Source organism: Gymnodraco acuticeps, unplaced genomic scaffold (genome assembly GCF_902827175.1).
Source record: "Gymnodraco acuticeps unplaced genomic scaffold, fGymAcu1.1, whole genome shotgun sequence".
NCBI lineage: Eukaryota > Metazoa > Chordata > Actinopteri > Perciformes > Bathydraconidae > Gymnodraco > Gymnodraco acuticeps.
This window is the reverse complement of record NW_022991180.1, coordinates 3,767,867-3,788,524: the sequence shown is the minus strand read 5'-3', so window position 1 is coordinate 3,788,524 and position 20,658 is coordinate 3,767,867. Positions and strand designations below refer to the sequence as shown.

At 39.9% G+C, this 20,658-nt stretch overlaps 1 protein-coding gene across 7 annotated transcripts in view; it reads right to left on the bottom strand.

The window, feature by feature from the left end:
* chrm3a (cholinergic receptor, muscarinic 3a) overlaps nt 1-20,658 on the bottom strand; it is a 91,272-nt gene that overhangs the window by 11,375 nt on the left and 59,239 nt on the right. Inside the window, exon 3 of one of the 7 annotated variants that reach the window (XM_034238093.1) lies at nt 12,286-12,457. The exons of 5 other annotated variants lie outside the window; for them this stretch is intronic. The gene's annotated coding sequence lies outside the window, so the exon portion shown is untranslated. The remainder of the gene's footprint in view (nt 1-12,285; nt 12,458-20,658) is intronic. One more of the 7 variants, XM_034238095.1, reaches the window with a different exon arrangement.

The window sequence follows — 20,658 nt, the reverse complement described above, 5'->3', positions numbered from 1 at the left end:
ACTGTAACTATATTTTATTCATACCAAATTGGGTATTGTTTTTTTAAATGTCCCCTCTGTGGGACGAATAAAGGTTCGGATTTTAAGCCTTCATTTAATACAGGCAGTAATAACACAGACTGGAAATCTGCTATACAATGCTAATCAATAAAATGTGTGCCTGTTTTTGTTCAGGAATTGCACCTGGACATAAAGATATACTGTAAGACGTGGATATTAGAGCGACACATTATATGAACATCATTTTTAAACTATGAAAATGCATTTCAATGTTTTTTTCTGAGATCGGGTGTAAGAGGTAGGAAAATGAAGTATCGCTAGCCTTGTCGTGCAAAAAAGGAAAAAAGGCACTTTTGGTTGCACAGGATGAGCTAAATCTATCACAGGCTGGTGATGATGGGGCTGCTGTCAGAAGATGCTGGCATGGGTTATGAAAGCGCACAAGGCCATCTGTCAGGTACTCACTGCTGACAAGTATAGGCGTTTAGTGCCTACTTGGCAGGACATGGATATGCTGTCTCTGAGAGGCTAACTTTTAAAGTTCACAAAACTTAAGTGAGTTTGTTATCGTGCGAAGCCTTTACAGCACCTCCTCCGAACAAAGGTTTCATTTCATTTTTATTTGTCCCGCTCATGGTACGCAAAACCAAATGTACAATAATTGCCACAAAACATGACTACCAAAACACCATTGAGCGAAAAGGAGCAGGGAGAAGAATAAAATCGTATGTGACCTGCCCCTTTCTAAAAAAAACAAATAAATACAAATAGATGGTCTGCCCTTCATAATAATAATTTGTTTTTCTTCACAGCTAAACATAACAGTATCTTAGGATACTAAGAGAAACACACAAAAAAAAAACTTATTTCCCACTTGACGGTTAACGGAAAGAAACAAAACAACACCAAAACATCACATGTATAAGTAAAAGAAAAGTGCAACACCCTCATCTGAGTCCTACTGGAGACGAGTTGCTGGATAAATCATCGCTGGTGGAGCCAATGCTTCAAGACACAATGGTGACAAGATGGATGGCATCATGAGGGACTGATGGTGGAGGGCAAACACGATATGCTCACTGAACGAGGGTTTCACAGGAAATGATGCGCAAATGTAATCCAATGTTACCAATACAGCCTCAATGTTCTCTGTTATCTCTTCCACAGCAGTATCTGAGCTCTAGGTAATGAAAAAAGAAAACCGCAATGAATATGCATCTACATTTCATTTCAAACCTTTATTTACCCAGGTGTATCCCATTGAGATCATTGATCTCTTTTTCAAGGGAGACCTGCTCAAGTAGGTTCCACATGAAACATAAAAACATAAATAGAACAACAAAAAGGACATAATACAGCATCATTACAGGGATTACAATTTACAATAACTATCCACATGAGCAGGTACCAACAGCTTCCGATTGAGTAGCATCCAACCGAGCTTTAAAAACATTTAGTGGCACCAGATTGCTCAGTTTCCATTGCAATTGCAGACTATTCCAAGACAGAGGAGCTTCTACAAAACAAAACGATGTCAATTTCAGCATTTTATGCCAGTAAATCAGTTCTTAATATTGCAAGTCACAGAGCATGAAGGAACGAATATGAACGGCATTATTGCAAAAGGCTTATAATGTACAGGCTTTTTTAAAACAATATGAGTTTTTGCTGCCTCAAGAATACTGGGACCTTATGTATTAAAACCGCTTGGATATAAATGAAACTGTTATCATCAAATTATTCGAAAAAGCACTTAAGGTCAAGTCTTTCTTTCTCTGTTTGTTGTTTCTCTTTCTTTCCCTGGTATGTGTGACAGGCTGTTGAGGTAACAAAAAAACGTAAAATACAATGTCTTCTGAGTTTAAAGACAAAAGCCTGTGACGCATCACACTGTCCACTTGATTACAAACATATGTCTAATAATACTGGAAAAATTATGGAGCAAAAATATTTGTCTTGATACATTTGCTTTGTTCCCAAAACTAACATGACATTTAGAATGTCTTAATTTGGAATATCTCCATCTGCTAACATCGTGCTTGCGTTTCAGACATGTTGATCGCTGCAGCTGTCTCTAAAAAAAAAACTTTTCAATGTTTTGTTTTTTTAATTAATACAGTCCATGTGGTATTAATACTAAGTATGTGTGTTATTAAACAAGATGGTATGAGACACTTTGCAATTACTGTGTGAATAGTTCAAGGAGCCAAGAGTCAGATAAGGACACGTTGAACTTCACATATGTCACTGTAATTTGTCAGAGGCATCTGATGGCACATCTTTTACACTCTGCATGCAGCTGACAAGAAATGTCCTTCTCAAAAGCTCTTCATCTATTATCACCAACAGGGCGTAAGTGATCTCTGCATCCGAGTAGCAAACAGTAGAGGACGTGCTGGGGAGATAAGGTAAATAAAAAATCCAGGGGAATAATGGCGTGTTTATTCCCTTGGATGAGAAGACGTTCTCCATGTTGGAAAATGGACGTCTCTTTTGTCCAGTGTGACTTGCGTTTTTTGTGTTGCTCTTGTAAATATTTTTTTAGGAACAAATTCATGATAAAAGCGATTTATAACTTCATACAATAATAATACTCTAAATAATACAATATTTATTTGACATATAACAATCTAACGTTCTATTGGTTTTGCTCATATATTGATCATGAAGTTGCCTACAGTATATGTATCTCAAACCCCTTTAAATGTCCTGCCCACTTGTAAATGACACTGAAAACAACTACAGCTACTGGTGAGAGCAGACTGATAAAGACCAAAGGGACATGTTGTGCAGCCATGAAACATAAAGTGAACATATCTATGCCTCAGTTGGCTATTGTAATGTTGTGTTGCTCCTCATTTGCATAAAACTGCACACAAACTCCTCCTGTCACCAAGTGATTTTGCACCAGCAATCACGCTTAATTCCCACTTCAGTCTCTCAGTACTTGGTAAGGAATGAAAACGAATCACTTTGTTTGTTTTTGCTGCTGATGAGAGCTCATCCTTAAACTCATTTCAGATTTCTATTGCTTCAGAGACAATCACAGTTTTCAAGTTGGGTTTAAATGAGATAAAGTTTTCGGAGGTTCAAGGAGGTTCTTTTGTCGATATGCGGCAGGGTTGGGTCGACTTTATTTTCACCATGTTAAAGTGTCGATAAACGATCCGGCAGCAGATCCTTTATTTGACAATATAGCACATTTTGAAGAATAGCAGCTGTCATTCTTCTGTATTTCGTTTTCATTTTGTCCGACAATTAAGCCATTTTGCAATAATGTTTTAATCTGCAGTGCAACAGCTTGGTAATGACTGCTAGTTACTCCAAAACGACCAAAGTGGTGGACCAATACAAACATTGACATCCCTGCAGCCATACTGCTAGCATACACCAGCTGAAAATAAGTATATCAATGGCCATTAGGTCGAAGTGAATTTTAAAGTCTATTTATGTATTAGTTTGTTATTTATTGTATGTTCACACCTCCAGGCCATGTCATAGAAAGAAGATATCTGTTTGTACAAATGTTGTTGACGTAATTATTGTTACTGTTACTATCAAATGTATTATTACATATTTACTGTTCTGCACATTGTATGCCAGATTGATGATGTGCATGTTTCAACTCTAAGAGAGAAGGAATCTTCCAGCAAAAAAAAGTCCATCAATAAATCTATGATTGTTTTAGGCATATATTAGAATTGCATAACTATCAAGTTTGAATCTTCCAAGTGGAAAATGCAATTGTGACCAGTGTAAACACTCCTGCCTGTATAGAACCAGAGAAACGGGACTTGTGTCTGCACAATGGAAGAAGTCCCGTCAGTTCCTTAATACCAGGAAGCAGCTCAGCATAATTATTCTGCCCTAACCTTGTTTATTCTCCTTTATGACCGTAGGCAGCCAGGAGATCTGCTTTTATTGAGGTGTCCTTTATGCTGCAATCCAGATTAGTGCAGCAGAGTGTCTGAGTCCTGCTTACACTGGCACCAGCGGCCATAAACAGACGGCAGCTTGACGGGAGCTTAGTCTGATAAAATAACAATGTGAGGAAGTGAAATAATAATCAGTGTGAGAGGTTATGCAGTGTGCCAAGGATGGCTGTGCAAGGGATCAGGCCAAGACACGACACTTGGAAAGATCTCCGTTGTATCCAGAGCAAGGAGAGGCACAGTATTTACAAACTACAAAGTGAGAGCTATGTAGGAAACCTCTCTACTTTACTCAAAGCAGTTACATTTGTTTCTCTAAAACTGAACATGCTGCAGCAAACTTTGCAACCCTGTCTCCAATGGACCGAGGAAAATATTTTGAAATCGTGATTTATATTGACTGAGTTTAGTCCCAATACAGGAAGTAGTTGAACACTCTCTCAGTACAGAAGAGGCACAGAGAGGTGGAGGTGAAATAAATGGTTGTACAAGGTGCTTTAACGGCACCATGATTCATGTCCTGTGTTATGCTCCAGGTCAGTTTGACCTATCGATATTAAACAAGCTATGATCTCTTTGAAACTGATTTGTTGTTGCCGTAAATAACCATAAATGCTTGAATCATACTTAATCTGGCAAGAAAAATTACCAAGCTTGTGGGAAAAACATTAAAATACTAGCTATGAAGCTTTTCCCAATATGTATAGTATAGAAATATCTTTAAAACAGACTGTCCTCCAAAGACAATTACATCATCACTTGTGTCAGCAAATAACAACATATGTTTGTTTTTTTCAAGGGACAAATCCCATTAGCGGCTGTATGCCCAACCAGTCGATCGCGATCGACCGGTCGATCGCGGGGAGATTCCCAGTCGATCGCGAGATGTGTCTAAAAATAGAACAACAACATTCTGTTGTATGTTAATGTCCTGAAACATAATCTTCCTGTCCAGAATAATGCACTTGAACGCATCAAAGCTTTGTGATTGGCCGGCGTGACCCCATGTGTCGGGGCGTGGCTGGTGGGCATTGGGCAGTATTTCGCTGACGTTGTCCGTGTCAACAGGAGTGACAGTCCGCACACACACAAGACCGCAATTATGGCAGAAGCAAAAAAGCCCAACATAGGCCTATATAATTTTCACTCCGAGTGGGAGGATGATTATTTTTGTATCTATTCCAATTCAAAGTCCATCTGTCTCATCTGCAATGCGAGCGTGGCTTTATCGAAGAAGGGTAATTTGGGAGCGGCATTTCAAAACAGTGCACAAACGCTACGAGACGGAATTCCCTCCTAATTCTGCCCTACGCTCCAAAAGGGGAGGGGCCTGAAAGGGCAGCTAAATGCACAGCAGTCCATTTCCACCAGGCCCAACAACAAGAGCAAGGCTGCTACCAGAGCATCTTATCGTGTCAGTCACGTTCTTGCGAAACACATGAAGTCTTTCAAAGACGGCGAAGTTGTGAAATAAGCATTCATGGAGGCTGCCGACGCGCTTTTGGGGAACAGTAAAAATAACAGAAGCATTTCAACAGGTTTTTGATATAATAAAAACTCAAGTTAGATACCGTTATTAATCAGATGTAAGTTTTAGTTTGTTTGAACTTATTCATTATAATTATTGTACACAATGGTATAAGAATGCAAACATTCAGATATGTTCTGTTTAAATTGATTATAGTCTATTATCAATTCAGGTTAAGAAACTAGTGTTGCTTGCATCCTATTTTAAAGGCATTTATTTTTATAATCTACTAAAATGCAACAAAAAAAGGGTTTGATTCTATTAATTGTGTCTTTTTTTATTGCACTTTGGCAGCAGATTCCTGTGCAGCTTCAGATCTGAGTTGTCTTATTAGTAAGCCTAATTTATACTTTTGTAGCAACACTAATTTTATATAATGGCAAAGAAAGGGTTCAGAGTCTTTTCTTTTTTTCCTGTGTCATACTATTCAATGTTTCTTGAAAACATTACCCACTGTAGTATGTGACGTTTGAATAAACTCCAACTCTGTATCAACAACAATTGTGTAACTTCAGTTAAATACTTGTATGTGTGTACTGTGTAGATTAGAAAGAGGTAAGATAAAGGATCTGCAGTATTTTATTAAGTATTCATCGTACAAAGGTCAGTTTTATACAAGTAGAAGTGTGTATTTACCTGATAGTAGGCTAGGCTGTCAGTAATGGCTATGCCTCTCTATTTGGACTGGTAGATCTCGGCAGACTGGCAACTTTAAAAGTAGCTCTCGGTTCAAAAAAGGTTGGGCACCCCTGCGGCTTAAGCCATGACCCAGATGTTCCCTCACCTTTACAAAGTAGTGTACAACCAAAACTTTGACCTTACCCTTAGCCTTTACAAGACCTTTTTTTATGCATGAATCCAACACAAAATTACACATATATAGTATTTTCATCCATGAGTTTAAGTGCACTTAGAAAACCACATTCCTTCAAGATATTTTTTGAGATTTCTGATTCAAGAGAATGGGTGTTGCCTGATTGAAAACATTAAAATCCTCATATATGTTGCCTTTGAGTGAAATGTCAATGCATTTTGATGCAATTAGATAACCTGTTGTAGTGTTGTAATTATTTACAAAACATAATCTGGGTCTTACATGTCCCCTCTAATGTGTTAAACTAATGTTAAACAGTATGAACATGTGTTTTTGTTATAGGCTTCAGCTCTTGAAAAATAAACATGTAAAAAAGGTGGGTTGTAGTTTTTCTCCTGACCAGTGGTAGAGGCTCATGGGATTTCACACACATCCTCACCTCTGTGGTGGGTCTCAGTGCTTTTTGACAGCCTCAGTAACAAACTGCAGGAATCCTTCGACACAGCACTCTCAGACACTTAGACATGCCTGTGTAGTATGTGTGTACGTGAAAGCAAGAGACGGGAAGAAATAAAAAAGCGTCAAATACAGACGGTGGAAGAATGGCTCAGGAATATGTCAAAGCAAAAGGCTGGAGCCACTTGACGATCTTTGAAAGTTCACCTTTCTTCCTTTCTCACAGTAAATCTAAACCTGGATGAGGTCCAATGCATACCTTGTGTGTGTTTTAAAACAAGAGCTAAGTTACTGTCGTTGAGGTGAAGCCAAGTTTTGTGGTGGATGCGAGACTGGAACACGGGTGGGAGAAAAAAAAGCTTGTGCATTGCTGTAAATTGGCCGCAGTGACAGCTCGTTCCTAACAATTCCCACTATCCAAACTATGAAATACCATGCTTTGAAAAACAATGTGGTTTCGTGTTAGGCTAATTCCGGGTCTGACCCTTTACCTTGCTCCTCACACATGCACTTGAATACAACCCTACGCAGATGCTATACACATGTAAGTGATAGGCTATTGCGATCAATCCTTAAAAGGAAGTGCAACCATCTGTCTATTGAACAGGCACTCGAAAGAGACGGAGAGGGAGAAAAAGCACACACTCACTCCTATGTAAACATGCTTCAGCAGGAAGAGAGGGGTCTTCAAATGCTGGAGGCAGATATGCAGGCTGGAGAGCGAGGTGAAAGGATATTGTCTGGAAGGCTAGGAATGTGCGAGGAGACATGAGTAGTCACACCTCCTGCATGGGGAGTTTGAATTATCCAGCAGCTGGATATTATGTGTTTATGTGAGAGAGTAGGAACAAAACAGTCTTCTCATCTCAGGACAGAGGGCTGTCAGATGATGGAGACCATGTCTACTCTACTGTACGCTTCTTCACCACACACCATACAACACGCTCCACGCTTACAGAAGGCTGATTTACACAAGTACACAGGCAAAAGCATACAAACCCATACAAACGTTGACCATATCACACACCGTTTCTCTTTTCTTACACACTCAAACGCATGCAAACACAGTCATCACCAGTTGAAAAACTCAAACACTTGCAGGGGCAGTGAGTCAACAACAAGGTGATACGGGGAAGCCGTGAAAGTGTTGTATCATCACAAAGAGAAATTAGGCTGACAGAACGGGTTATATTTCAACCCAAACACATCTCCTGGAGGATGTGGACAGGCTTACATACACAGTGAAAGAAGCGCTAACTGTATCACAAACACTAACACTCTTTCATTAAAACGCACACATATACACACCCAAAAATCATGTCTTTGGCTGCCTCTCTGTCTCATTCACTCAAACATTGACGACCAAGTCACTGCCAACAGTTCCCACCCCTTCCTGCTATGCTGATTTTTCGCCCACACACACACACACACACACACACACACACACACACACACACACACACACACACACACACACACACACACACACACACACACACACACACACACACACACACACACACACACACACACACACACACACACACACACACACACACACACACACACTCACACAAACACACACACAGGATACTATTTCACCCTATAAAAAAATCCACCCAGGTGACGTGAGTGTACCTGGCACTGGAGCCTAAAATAGCTTTTAAATTTGATTCCTTGAATTCCTTGGGGAAGTCATGGTGGTCTCATCCCTCTGTCTCAGAACCAAAAGCCCATTCTCTGTTAATCAGCTGTTGATGAACCCGACCCAGACATGCAGATCTGGAAAGACAGGTCTGATTTGAAAGATAAATCACCTGCTCAAACACAAATACTAACACACATCATTCGGTGGGCAGAACATGCAGTTAAATATGTTTTAATCCCAATTTGCCGTACTCTGACATTTGTAGGGTGTTTCTCCTCAAGTGTAACCTTCACTACAGTCATGCCATAGAATATGTCCCATCAGTGTAATGTGTCATAATATTGTAGATTTAAATGGAGAACATTAGGTCAGAGCTGGAATTATTTTACATGAATTGATTGAATCTCACTTTCTTTTGATCAATATGTAATGCCCTTGTCAACACAGCAGTTTATAAAGGCTATTTGGCCCCTCTGGATTTCTTTGCATTTACCTCCCTTGAATTATTAATAACTACTCCTCTAACCTTTTACTATAACTGTGCTCTATTTAATTTAGCCAGTTCAAATGTCACTGAACTGAACTAAGTGGTGATTATATAGAATGCTTACAGATTTCATACAGACAGAAAATGCTTTTGGCCCAGGTTTTTTTTTTTATGTTTAAGTTTGTGTTTCAACACAAATGATGACGCAGGTGCTGTAGTGAAGATGAGTACAAGGTCAGTGTGCTGTATGAAATGCAAAGCACATTTCACACAGGGGGAGAGTTATAGACATATTCATGGAATGGTGTTACGATACGTTTCCAATAGGTGAAAGTTTACTCAATTGTAATTAAGGGAAACATCTGCACTCACCCTGAGGCTTTAAAACACAAAAATCGTGACTACACAGAGAAAAGTAAGGGTCTGGAGGACCATAACAAAGAACTGGAGTTCTTGGTCAGTTTTGACAGCAGTCAACAGTCTGAGCTGTCTCACAAGTACAGCAGACACTGACTGTTTGGGCCGGATAGCCACAGATTGCACGGTCTACCAGGGAAAAATTCACCTCACTTTCAATCTGAATACATCATAAAACAGCACACAGAAGTCAGTATTGTGTAGATGTAGGGAAAGGGCCCTCTTAAGACATACTTAATTAAATATATGTTTTAGGAATACTAATTTACACCATGTAATGATAATATAACATCATAATGGCTACTTTGTATCTGCAGATTAATGAAAAACATACAGTATGAAGGGATAACAGTATCAAAAAAGGGTTAGAGAGGTCTTGCAGCCTTTAGTTCTTAATATGAAGCATGTTGAATGGGAGCCAGTGGTCGTGTGTCAACACGAGTTTATAGCCTGCAATTATATTTTATATTGGGTGCTTGCCAGCTAATGAACCTTGAATGCTAATGGCGACAGACGAGTGAAGGATCGGCCACACTGACAATTTGCTTCTGCTGCCGAGGCTTGTTGTTATTGGTCTGTCAGAAAACCTCCAACGCAGCAGGGAGACATGAAGAAGACTCCATTCATTCCCCGAGGGCTTTAAAGGGGCGGGATTACAATGGAGCTGATCTTAAACCAAGCCTGAGAAACTGACATGTTGTAAAATAAATCTGAATGGTGGAGAAGTGCAATCGCTTGACAGGAGCATCTTGTCTTTGCCATCCTTAGAACAGACTACAAGGCACATGAGACACATCTGAAATTAGCATAACCAGTGAGCTGACACACAAATTGACTAATATCTTGCATAATACAATTGCCAGTATGTATGGGGGGGCCCTGCATAGTGAATGATGATCTGTGGCATGTAATAGTTCCCATCCGGCATACTGACAGAAAAATTATGAGGAGGGAGAGTTATGATCTCTTCAGGAGCCATGCTGAGTGGAAAAAGACTCTCTTCGACTCTTATTGCACTTACAACAATATGAGTGGGAGCACTCTGCAAGAGACAACACAGACCAGAGCAGGCTCCCATGATATTATGTGGGTGGTTCAGTCATAAAAATCATTGTTAGCGTTAGGCTATAAAGGATTCATCCAACTAAATTACATATTCGCTGTAATGACTCTTTGAAAAATCAACTGCTCTTGATTTTCTTCTCCAGGTATCAGCAGTGTTAGTGCTTTAAGAAATATCTCTATTCAGAGTTTCTGGACCACAATTCAACTCACAAAATAAAGGGAAATAAGCACAGCATCTCATATAACAAACCATTGTTGTGCCATCAGTTATCTCCTGCCATTTGTCGAACAATTATCTACAATTTGAGAACTTCCATTTGTCATAATCATATTTCACCTGCAGTTCCCAATGCTTTGTGCCAGAGCCCTTGCTGCATGAATCACAGTGTTTATTGATACTTCACTGTCACACTCCCCATCACCACATGTGCTAAAAGGAGTAAAACATCAGTAACTGTGAAGGTACCAAATTTCCATTAATTTAGTCGATTACCCTCTGTTCAAGCTCTTGTATCTTCTGCCTGAAAGTAAAAAAACATCCTTTCTTGCCGCATGTAATACCAAGAATGAAGTTTCCTGGGTTCTCTGCTTCGACCTACACTTCTCAAAATCAATCGTAACATTTGTCTCACCACAGAGGCCCCTGTGTGTCACTCTTTTCAGATGTCAACAACAAATGAAGAGGCTCGGAGGCCCTTGAACTTATTCAAACAGTGCTGAGAGTGAGTATATTACTCAATGCTGAGGTTAGTGGATGAAGATAAACACCTTTACCACGCAAGTGTTTCAGCTCATTCCTGAGGAGTGTGATCCAGAAGTTGCAGGCATTTCTTTAGCCTTAACACTTTAATATATATTCACAGCAATTAGGAAAAAAGAAAGCCGTCTTTATCTCATCCCCTGTACAATATTTCTTCCAATGGGCTCATGATTAATCTCATGCATTTCAATGAGATATATGTTTGGAGGGTGAACGATCTAGAGACAGGAGGACATGGAAAGCTGAAGCTGAGAAAGATACAGCGGCAGGGCCTGGATTTGACGGATATTATTTTTACATTATCCCTCTTTCTATTATTTCCCCGGGTGACCTTAACCTATAGAATCCATGAACAACATGTGATATATAAAGATGCTTTTTAAACATCAGCAGGTTGTATAGTCTATATCTGTCAGACGTGTATTTCCTACATGTTCGATTGAATTACAATGAGTTATTCTAACTAACAAACATGTTGTTCACTGGTTGTTACTCCTGCAATATATTAGCGTTTAATATGAAAGGACACCTCTGTAATGAATACAATATTTCTAATTCAATGTTGATGGGATGAGATTAGTTTATTAAACAAAGGCAGGTCATTGAGCTCGGTCAATATTGAACAAACTCCAACGCTAAAGATCAACTTCATGACGCACAGAAAGCCAAACGAGTCCAGTGTACGTGGTGAGTGCTGTCATTAATCTGATCAAATTCAAATGTCAGACTCAAATCAGAACCTCTTGAATTATTTATCAGAAAGTGATACCAGAACGTTGTTTTGGCATTTATTAACTTTCCCGCTCCTGCACAAAAAGGTCCAGGCAACAACAATAAAAGCAATTACAAATAATTCTGCATTGATGAAAATAATTATCATCAATACATGTTTAATTTTTGCAGAGGAAAGATCTCTGTTCTCCAAGTATTCTGCTGAAGCAATTAGCTAATTATTTGCTAAATCAAACATATATTCTAATTTCTATAAGGCCTAAAATATGTGAAAGGGGGATGAAAGAGGAGCAAATAGCTTGAGTGAACAATGGCCCTGTTTGAATCTCTGAATGTCATTGATGTTTTATGGATCAGCTGATGATCAGCTGCCGGGTGCACATGACTCGAAGCACCCCTCCTCCCTGAACTAACGTAATGCTTCATTAACTCTTACTAATACTTACTTTTTGTTCTTCTTTTAAGTCCCAAAAAGGAAAGACTTGTGCACTTTACAACTAAGTCACATTGCTGTGTTGTGCTCCACTCATGTGCAAACACAAAAGCCCTCACGTCAAATACTTTCATCTGATTCACAGCAAATCCAGTGAGGGGAGATTTGTGTTGACAAATGTGCACCTGGGAAGAAGAAGAAAAAAAGTAATCAGGCGAAAGAGGATAGACAGTTTTTCTGAACAATGCAAAGTACATTTCAAACTACACACTTCTGCAGAAACTTCAAACATAGTTTCTAAACAAATGAATTAGCATATGATTGCTAGATTGACTTTGTTATTGGTGACTAAATCCCTGCACACCAAAATCAATAAAAGATTTAGGTGTAGGCAAACAGTTCTTCCCATTGCTTCGTTTTCAGGACAAGCAATGAGTTTGAAACAGGAATTTCAAGGTAAATCCACATCCGGGACCCGTCATACCTTCTCACTTGTTTGTCTTTGTGATACATGCGACACTGACTTTCAAAACTCTTGTATCGAGCTGCAACCCTCTCTGTAAATAAAGATAAAATGAACACGCAAAACAATCAGAATCACATTTTCCAATCACATAGGAATTCAGAATATAACGTGCTTCTTTTTTTCAGCTTAAACCTTCCCCGATCTGGAAAGAAAATGTAATCCAAAGCTTCATTTCATCACGATTGAATCCTGCAGCTCTCTATTTCTCCTGTTATAGCCAGAGCTCCATCAGCCCTAGAGGCAATGCGCACAGAATAAGATTTCCTGCATCATCTGCCCCTTCATTTAGAAATTGAATTTAAAATCTTGCAGTTGGTTTTGTAAAGCTCAATGAAGCCTCGAGTGAAATCATTGATCTTATGACCTACTGCAAGATTGGGCAGCAAATGTGATCTTTCTTCAACGGAAACAGATGACAATTTCACACTTTCACTGTCGGAGCATTTTTGCAGCCAGACAAAAGGAAGGTCCAGGTCTTCTTTTAGATGTCTGCTTTTAAAAATGTCCTTTACAGAGTAACGGTGTTTTCAGATAGAGATATAATTTTTTCTGTCACGTTGTGTTCTGCTTTTTACTCTCCTAACACCCATTGGGAAAGTGTTTTCTTCTGGGAAACTATAGTCACAAAAAGTACTTTGCAAGTTAGCAGTTTGGAGGTGTGATTTGATATTTTGGTGAGATGGACGCATTTTCTGGTGGCATGACATTCTGCTAATGAAAGTCTTTATGCTTCTTGTGTTACCAGTTAATTAAACTTTCATTTGAACCAAAACCAAATTTGAAACTCTCTTGCCAGTTAGCATATAGAGAATAGAAACATATCAGCCAGATGGCCGCAGAGTGAGTTATGCTGATATGATGCCCCATATTAAATACAATTAACGGTTTCCCAGTGTCATGATGATGTTAAATTTAGAGCATCTACTCTACACTCACCAAAAATACTATTTTAACCACCAATGTCTGTCAGTGCTGGGGACATTTAATGAATACTTTTTAAGAGTCTTTCTCTCTGGGGGTGGACAGAGTGAGGACATTTTGGAATAGCATTCCATTGCTGACTCACCCCATATCCAAATATCAAATGAATATTCCAATTTGCCACCTGCATGTAAATAGAATCATATAATCCAAATGGGTTTTCAAATTAGATGCTGAATAGCCCAAACCTATCATTATGCTATGTACGTGTACAATTATTAGAGGCTTCTCTAGATACTCTATTTTGATGAGTCTTGCTTGTTAAGTGTGATTATTCATTTCTATCAAGAGTGCAGTTTTGGCTTCTAAGTAAAGATTTCTGGGTTCAGATGTGTCCACAGAGACCTGACAATATCATTTAATTTGAGCAAAAGAGCATTTCTGCACAATTTGAAAAATGCAAAAAGCCAAGCTGCAGCCTGTTCAGCTGTGCGAGTAAACAGTATGTGCAACAAAATGTATTTTATTTAGCCTGGAGATTTGAAATATCTCATGTCTATCTCTCATAATTTATTCTTTCATTCAGTAGTGTGACATTAAGGCAGCTGAGCATGCTGTTAGGTTGACTGCGTGGAACAAAGAGGGGAACAGTGACAGGGTGCGTTGGAGGACACCAACAAAAACGTAGGCTGGTGTGAAATAACAATAATGCTGTTATGTACACTCTCCCACTTCTTTCCTTCTCTTGAACCTACATATAATTACATTAGACAAAACTAAAATGTCAGGTTCTTTGTATTTGTGGGAAGTTTGGACATGTAACATTTGTAACAATGTGTAATTATCATCACAGTTGGTGATGTATTTCTCGAAAAGCGAGCTGACTTTTCTTTGGGCTTCATGCAGAGTTTGGGTTCGCTGCTAAGTATGCTAACAGAGCAGCGCGATCCAACTAAGTGCAAACTGATAGAAACTGTCACAAAAAGCTTTTTCCTGACTGAAGTACCTGCGGTTTAAAAATAAAAACATGAATGCTTAGACGCTGCCCTCAGAGATGCAAGCACTTACTACAGTAAAATAATCCACTTTGATGCCCTGCAGGTGGTGTTTCTCTATTTCACGAGGGAAGCTGTCACCTCTGCACGAAGCCTCCACTGATTTTCAAGGACACTCTTCACAGACTATTATAATTAACAGTTTACTCTCCTTCCAACTAGTTTTTGAAAATGATTGGGTGATAGTTATTTTAGAAGTTACTGACTGCAGTCCACAGAATTACAATCATTTCCATGTTTATGCTCAAATCGTTTTATGTATGAATTCATTTTTGCTAATTGGAGTCAGAGAAGGAACAAAACTAACAGTGCTCAAATCATCTCATGTCAATTATGAATGTGTACATTATTTATAACATATCATTTAAAAAGGGAAGGAATGCTGTTATGATTTAGGTTTGAATATCACATATTTTGAAGATGTGTCTTTCCTTATAGTGTCAGTTTTTTAGTTGATGTTTCTATCAACACATTTACTCTTCAGGGACGAGAAATCGCAGCTCATTTGATGCATCTACATCAACTGTTCAATGAGTCTTTTCAAACTTAAAAAGAGACCCTTTTATGATTTTCTTTTTCAATTTACAGACTAACTTCAATAAAATGTAGGTGTTATGTTCGGTTTTGTGTGTTTACCAACAATGTTTCTGTTTCCCTTCCAGTAGAATATGATGGCTTTTTCATCTGATTAAATGTTTTCCTCCTAAAATTTGATTTCCAAGCGAATAAATCTATTTACCATCCATATTTTATGTTTGTAAATCTCATTTCCTCATCTGATAGAAACAACTTCTTCTTGGGCTCCTGGCAGAGACTTGTTTGGCACGTTTGCAGAGAGAGAAATTAAGTAATTATAGCACAAATTAAAACCATAAAATTCATCTAAATTATTTAAATGAAGCATTTCAGCTGCCTATTAACCCAACATCATCATTATGATATACTAAACAAAAAGCACAAATAATAACATGACTTAATCAAACTAAATGATTAAATATAGCAATTGTTGTGCTCTGTGGAACAACATCTTATGAAAATTCAAGCAGCTATGTCTCTCAAAAGTATGAAGAGGTGCCTTTTTATCAGAGGAGTCAAAATGGATGGATTACAGAGCTTCCTTCAGCATGAATTTTACATTCTCCTAAAAAGTAGTCCTCCTAAAACACTGAAACAAATGGCTTTGACATTCACTTTGAAGATTTCACCAGAAGAAGGCCACCCTCACAGCCAGTTCGTCCCCTGAGGGTCCTGTAGGACTAAGGCTCTGCACTGACACCCTGCAGCGAGCCCTCTGTCTCTGGGGGCAGCGAGAGGTAGAAGGGCAGCCTTCTGGGCATCAGTCCCCCGGGAACCATCCTCCCATAATCCATCCTGGGAGTTTGGTATGTAGGACATTTCTGTCACCGCTACTCCGCTCCCTTCACTGACTGCCCCAATTGATTTGTATTTTTATCTGATTTGATTTATTTCGAATGTGTAAAACAATAATACAAAAAATAATAATAATAATAATAATAATGAAAAGGAAACATGAGAATTATTATACTATACAAACTTAAGCAGTGTCAAATTGATAGACAAAAATATTACTGACTTTATATATAAACAAATGAACTACCTAATTACACATCCGAAAAGGGGTGGGAAGAAGTTTACACTTATTTCATCCCATCTCTCAAAAACTAAATTAATTGACATATATATATTTCTTGTGTTATTGAAAGACAAACAAAATACAATCCACTTCAAGACACTGATACTGGCATACATGCTGTGAAGAGATCAGGCCCTTCCTACATCCAGGACATGGCTAAATGATACACACCAACACACATCGCTCTGCTTCAGCCAATCAGCTCTCTGCTCCCTCACTACAAGTGGGACCCAGGTACGCCTGAACAAAAAGCCTATTTGCTATTCTGGCTCCAAATTAGTGGAACGAGCGCTCCATTGATTTCATGACAGCAGGAAGTGTAAACACATCTTCCGTCACAGAGTGAACACACATAAAAAAAGTAGTAGTAAATATAAGATTTGGCTCATTTGAAACCAATGCACCAGCACTTACAATGGTTTGGCTTATTCGAAGCAAATATACCTGGAAGCATCAGCTAAATGAAATGTAATGTTATATTGCTTTATCAGAGGATTACATTACATTACATTACATTGCATTTAGCTGACGCTTTTATCCAAAGCGACTTACAATAAGTGCGTTCGACCAACAAAATACAACTTGAAGAAAACAGAATCATATAAGTACATCAGGTTTCATAGAGCAAAAACATTTCAAGTGCTACTCAACTGGCTTTAGAAAAGCCAGTCCTTTATTAGTATAAAAGTGCTTCGTTAATAGTTCTATCGCTCGAAGTGGAGTCGAAAGAGATGAGTTTTCAGTTTGCGCCAGAAGATGTGCAAGCTATCTGCCGTCCTGATGTCAATGGGGAGCTCATTCCACCATCCTGGAGCCAGGATAGCAAACCCACGTGTTTTCGCCGTTGGGAACTTGGGTCCCCCTCGCAGCGAGGGCGCGGCGAGTCGTTTGGCTGATGCAGAGCGTAGTGCACGCGCTGGGGTGTACGGTTTAACCATGTCCTGGATGTACGAAGGGCCAGATCCATTCGCAGCATGGTAAGCAAGTACCAGTGTCTTGAAGTGGATTCTAGCAGTTACCGGAAGCCAGTGAAGCGAGCGTAGGAGCGGAGTAGTGTGGGAAAATTTTGGAAGGTTGAAGACCAGACGAGCCGCTGCATTCTGGGTGAGCTGCAGAGGTCGGATGGCACATGCAGGTAGACCAGCCAGGAGGGAGTTGCAGTAGTCTAGGCGTGAGATGACGAGAGCCTGGACCAGAACCTGAGTCGCTTTCTGTGTCAGCTGGGGACGTATCTTCCTGATGTTGTAAAGCGTGTATCTGCAGCAACGGGTTGTAGCAGCGATGTTTGCAGTGAAGGACAGGTTGTTATCTAGGGTCACACCCAGATTCCTTGCAGTCTGAGTCGGGGAAACAACTGAGGTGCCGATGTTGATTGTTAGGTCAAGAGTGGGACAATCTTTTCCCGGAAGGAAGAGCAGCTCAGTCTTGTCAAGGTTGAGCTTGAGGTGATGAGCAGACATCCACTGAGAGATTGTCAGCTAGACAAGCAGAGATGCGTGCGACGACCTGGGTCTCTTGTGTGTTGGTGGAAGGAGGGTCTGGTGACCCAGCGGTGAGTAAAGGTGAGTCAGAAAAAGAAGAGCGAATATCATCAACCTTTTTTTTCAAAGTGGGTAACAAAGTCGCTTGACAGAAGTGAGGAGGGGGGAGGAGCTTTTGGAGGGTCCAAGAGGGTGGAGAAGATGGAAAATAGTTTTTTAGGATTGGAATAGGAAGATTGGATCTTATCTTGAAAGAAAGTGCTTTTTGCCTGAGAGATCGAAGCAGAGAAAGAGGAGAGGAGAGCCTGATAGGTTAGGAGGTCGTCACGGTGTTTGGATTTCCACCATTTCCGCTCTGCTGCCCTAAGGACGGTTCTATTAGCACGCAGTGCATCATTTAGCCAGGGAGCAGGAGGGGACTGACGAGCCTGCCGAGATGTGAGAGGACAGAGCGAGTCCAGAGTGGATGAGAGAGTAGAGAGGAGAGTTTCTGCAGCAGAGTTTGGAGGCAGGAGTTGGAACGAGTCAGAGGAAGGGAGGGCTGAGAGCACCGACGAGGCAAAGGTAGAGGGGGAGAGGGAGCGAAGGTTACAGCGGACAAGTGCAGGATGAGAAGAGATTAGTTTGTTATGTTTGGAAAGGGATAGAGAGAATGAAATGAAGAAGTGATCGGATGTGTGGAGCGGGTTTACAGAGAGGTTAGAAGTAGCGCAGTTCCTTGAGAATATGAGATCAAGGACATTGCCAGCTTTATGAGTCGGTGGGGACGGAGACAGTGAGAAAGCAAAGGCGGTTAAAAGAGATGTTAGTTCGTCTATCTTCCCCGTCTGGAGGTTGAAGTCTCCGAGAAGTACAGCGGGAGGGCCAGTTTCAGGGATGTGTGAGAGGAGATTATCTAATTCCTCCAAGAAGTCCCCCAAGGCGCCTGGTGGACGGTAGAGAACAACAATGGTTAACTGTATAGGATGGGTTACTGTGACGGCATGGAATTCAAAGGTGGAAGGAGTAAAGTTAGGTAGCTTGAAGAGGGAAAAGCTCCATTTGGGAGAGAGCAGGAGACCAGTGCCACCTCCTCTGCCAGTTGGTCTGGGTGTATGGGAGAAGGAATATGCAGTGGAGAGAGCTGCTGGGGTGGATGTGTTGGATGGAGTAATCCACGTCTCAGTGAGAGCAAGGAAATCCAGAGACAGCAGGGAGGCGTAGCCAGAGATGAAGTCAGCCTTAGGAACAGCTGACTGGCAGTTCCACAGGCCACCTGAAACTAGATGTTGGATCTCAGTGGAGCATGTGGGATAGATGAGAGCAGGCCGGTTATATCGATTACGAGATACACGGGGCTAGTGATAATTGCGAGAAGACACATAAACAGGAATGGAGAAAATACACATGATTATAGCATGAGGGGCTAAACAACCAAATAAAATAAAACAAAATAAAAACACCAGGGATACTTAGCTCAATCAAAGTAGGATTTGCCTCCTCTTTGCCTCCCTCGTGACTCCCACAGGACTCTAATGTCTTTGCCAGTCTTAGAGACTCCCACAGGACTCTAATGTCTTTGCCAGTCTTAGAGACTCCCACAGGACTCTAATGTCTTTGCCAGTCTTAGAGACTCCCACAGGACTCTAATGTCTTTGCCTGTCTGACGCTGAAGCTGACGCTCCAGGAAAGTGCTACCTAAAATGGACACCTGATTGCTGAGTTCTCACAGCTGTGGGGCAACGTCCTTTTAATTAGTTAACTCTGCAGCTGGTGGCCCTCAAAAGGAAATCTAGACTGGCTTCCTCCTGATGTGTTATTGTCTTTTAAGTCAATTACATTAAACCCTAAGTTATAAAGTTATGAGTTTAACCCTTAATACAGTTACACCTACTCAATAAAGCTCTTAGTATTCTACAAATGTTTAAATCAAAGTTAACCCTAGTAGTCAGTTAGTTCACTTGACTTTTCCCAAGTTTCTGTCTGACAGATGCTGTAGCGGTTTTGAGTTTTTAAAAACACAATTCCAGTCAGATCAACTACAGAGCATTGATACAGAGTACACACACTGAAACAGAGAAGTCTACAACAGTGTTACTCACACAATTCTAGAAGTCTCCAGTAGCTTTCTTGTCAAAAACGAGTTGATGTACTGTAACAGTTCCATATGGTGATAATCTATCAGATGTTGGTTAAGGAACACTAAGGTGAAATACTAAAGACAATTAACCACCATCAGGCCCTTACAAATTATACTTATGTTTAAATTAGCGCAAACATTTCCTATAATGAAATATTATTTTTGCAAGAATCCCCCTTTAATGATATTCATGTTCATTCATTTATTAACTTCACGTAGAGTATGCATCAGTCTAGTGCTTTGAGATACTATTCTCTGACACTGTAATGAAGTTTCTTTCTGGCTTCCACGTTTCTTTTGTTCATTAAATTAAATTCAAAACCTTTATTTAACAGGTAAAATCCCATTGAGAACAATTATCTCTTTTTCAAGGGAGACCTGCAGCAGTAGATTCCACAAGAAGACATAAAAACATAAACAACAGAACAACAAAAGGACATCATACAGCAAAATGTACAGGGATTACAATTTACATATCTAACCACATGTACAGGTACCAACAGCATCTGATTTTGTAGCATCCAACCGAGCTTTAAAAACATGTAGTGTTCATGCAAACACAAACTATTTACACAGCAAACAAAGGAAAACAATCCAATTAAAACATGAATATTTACTAAGTAAGCTGCG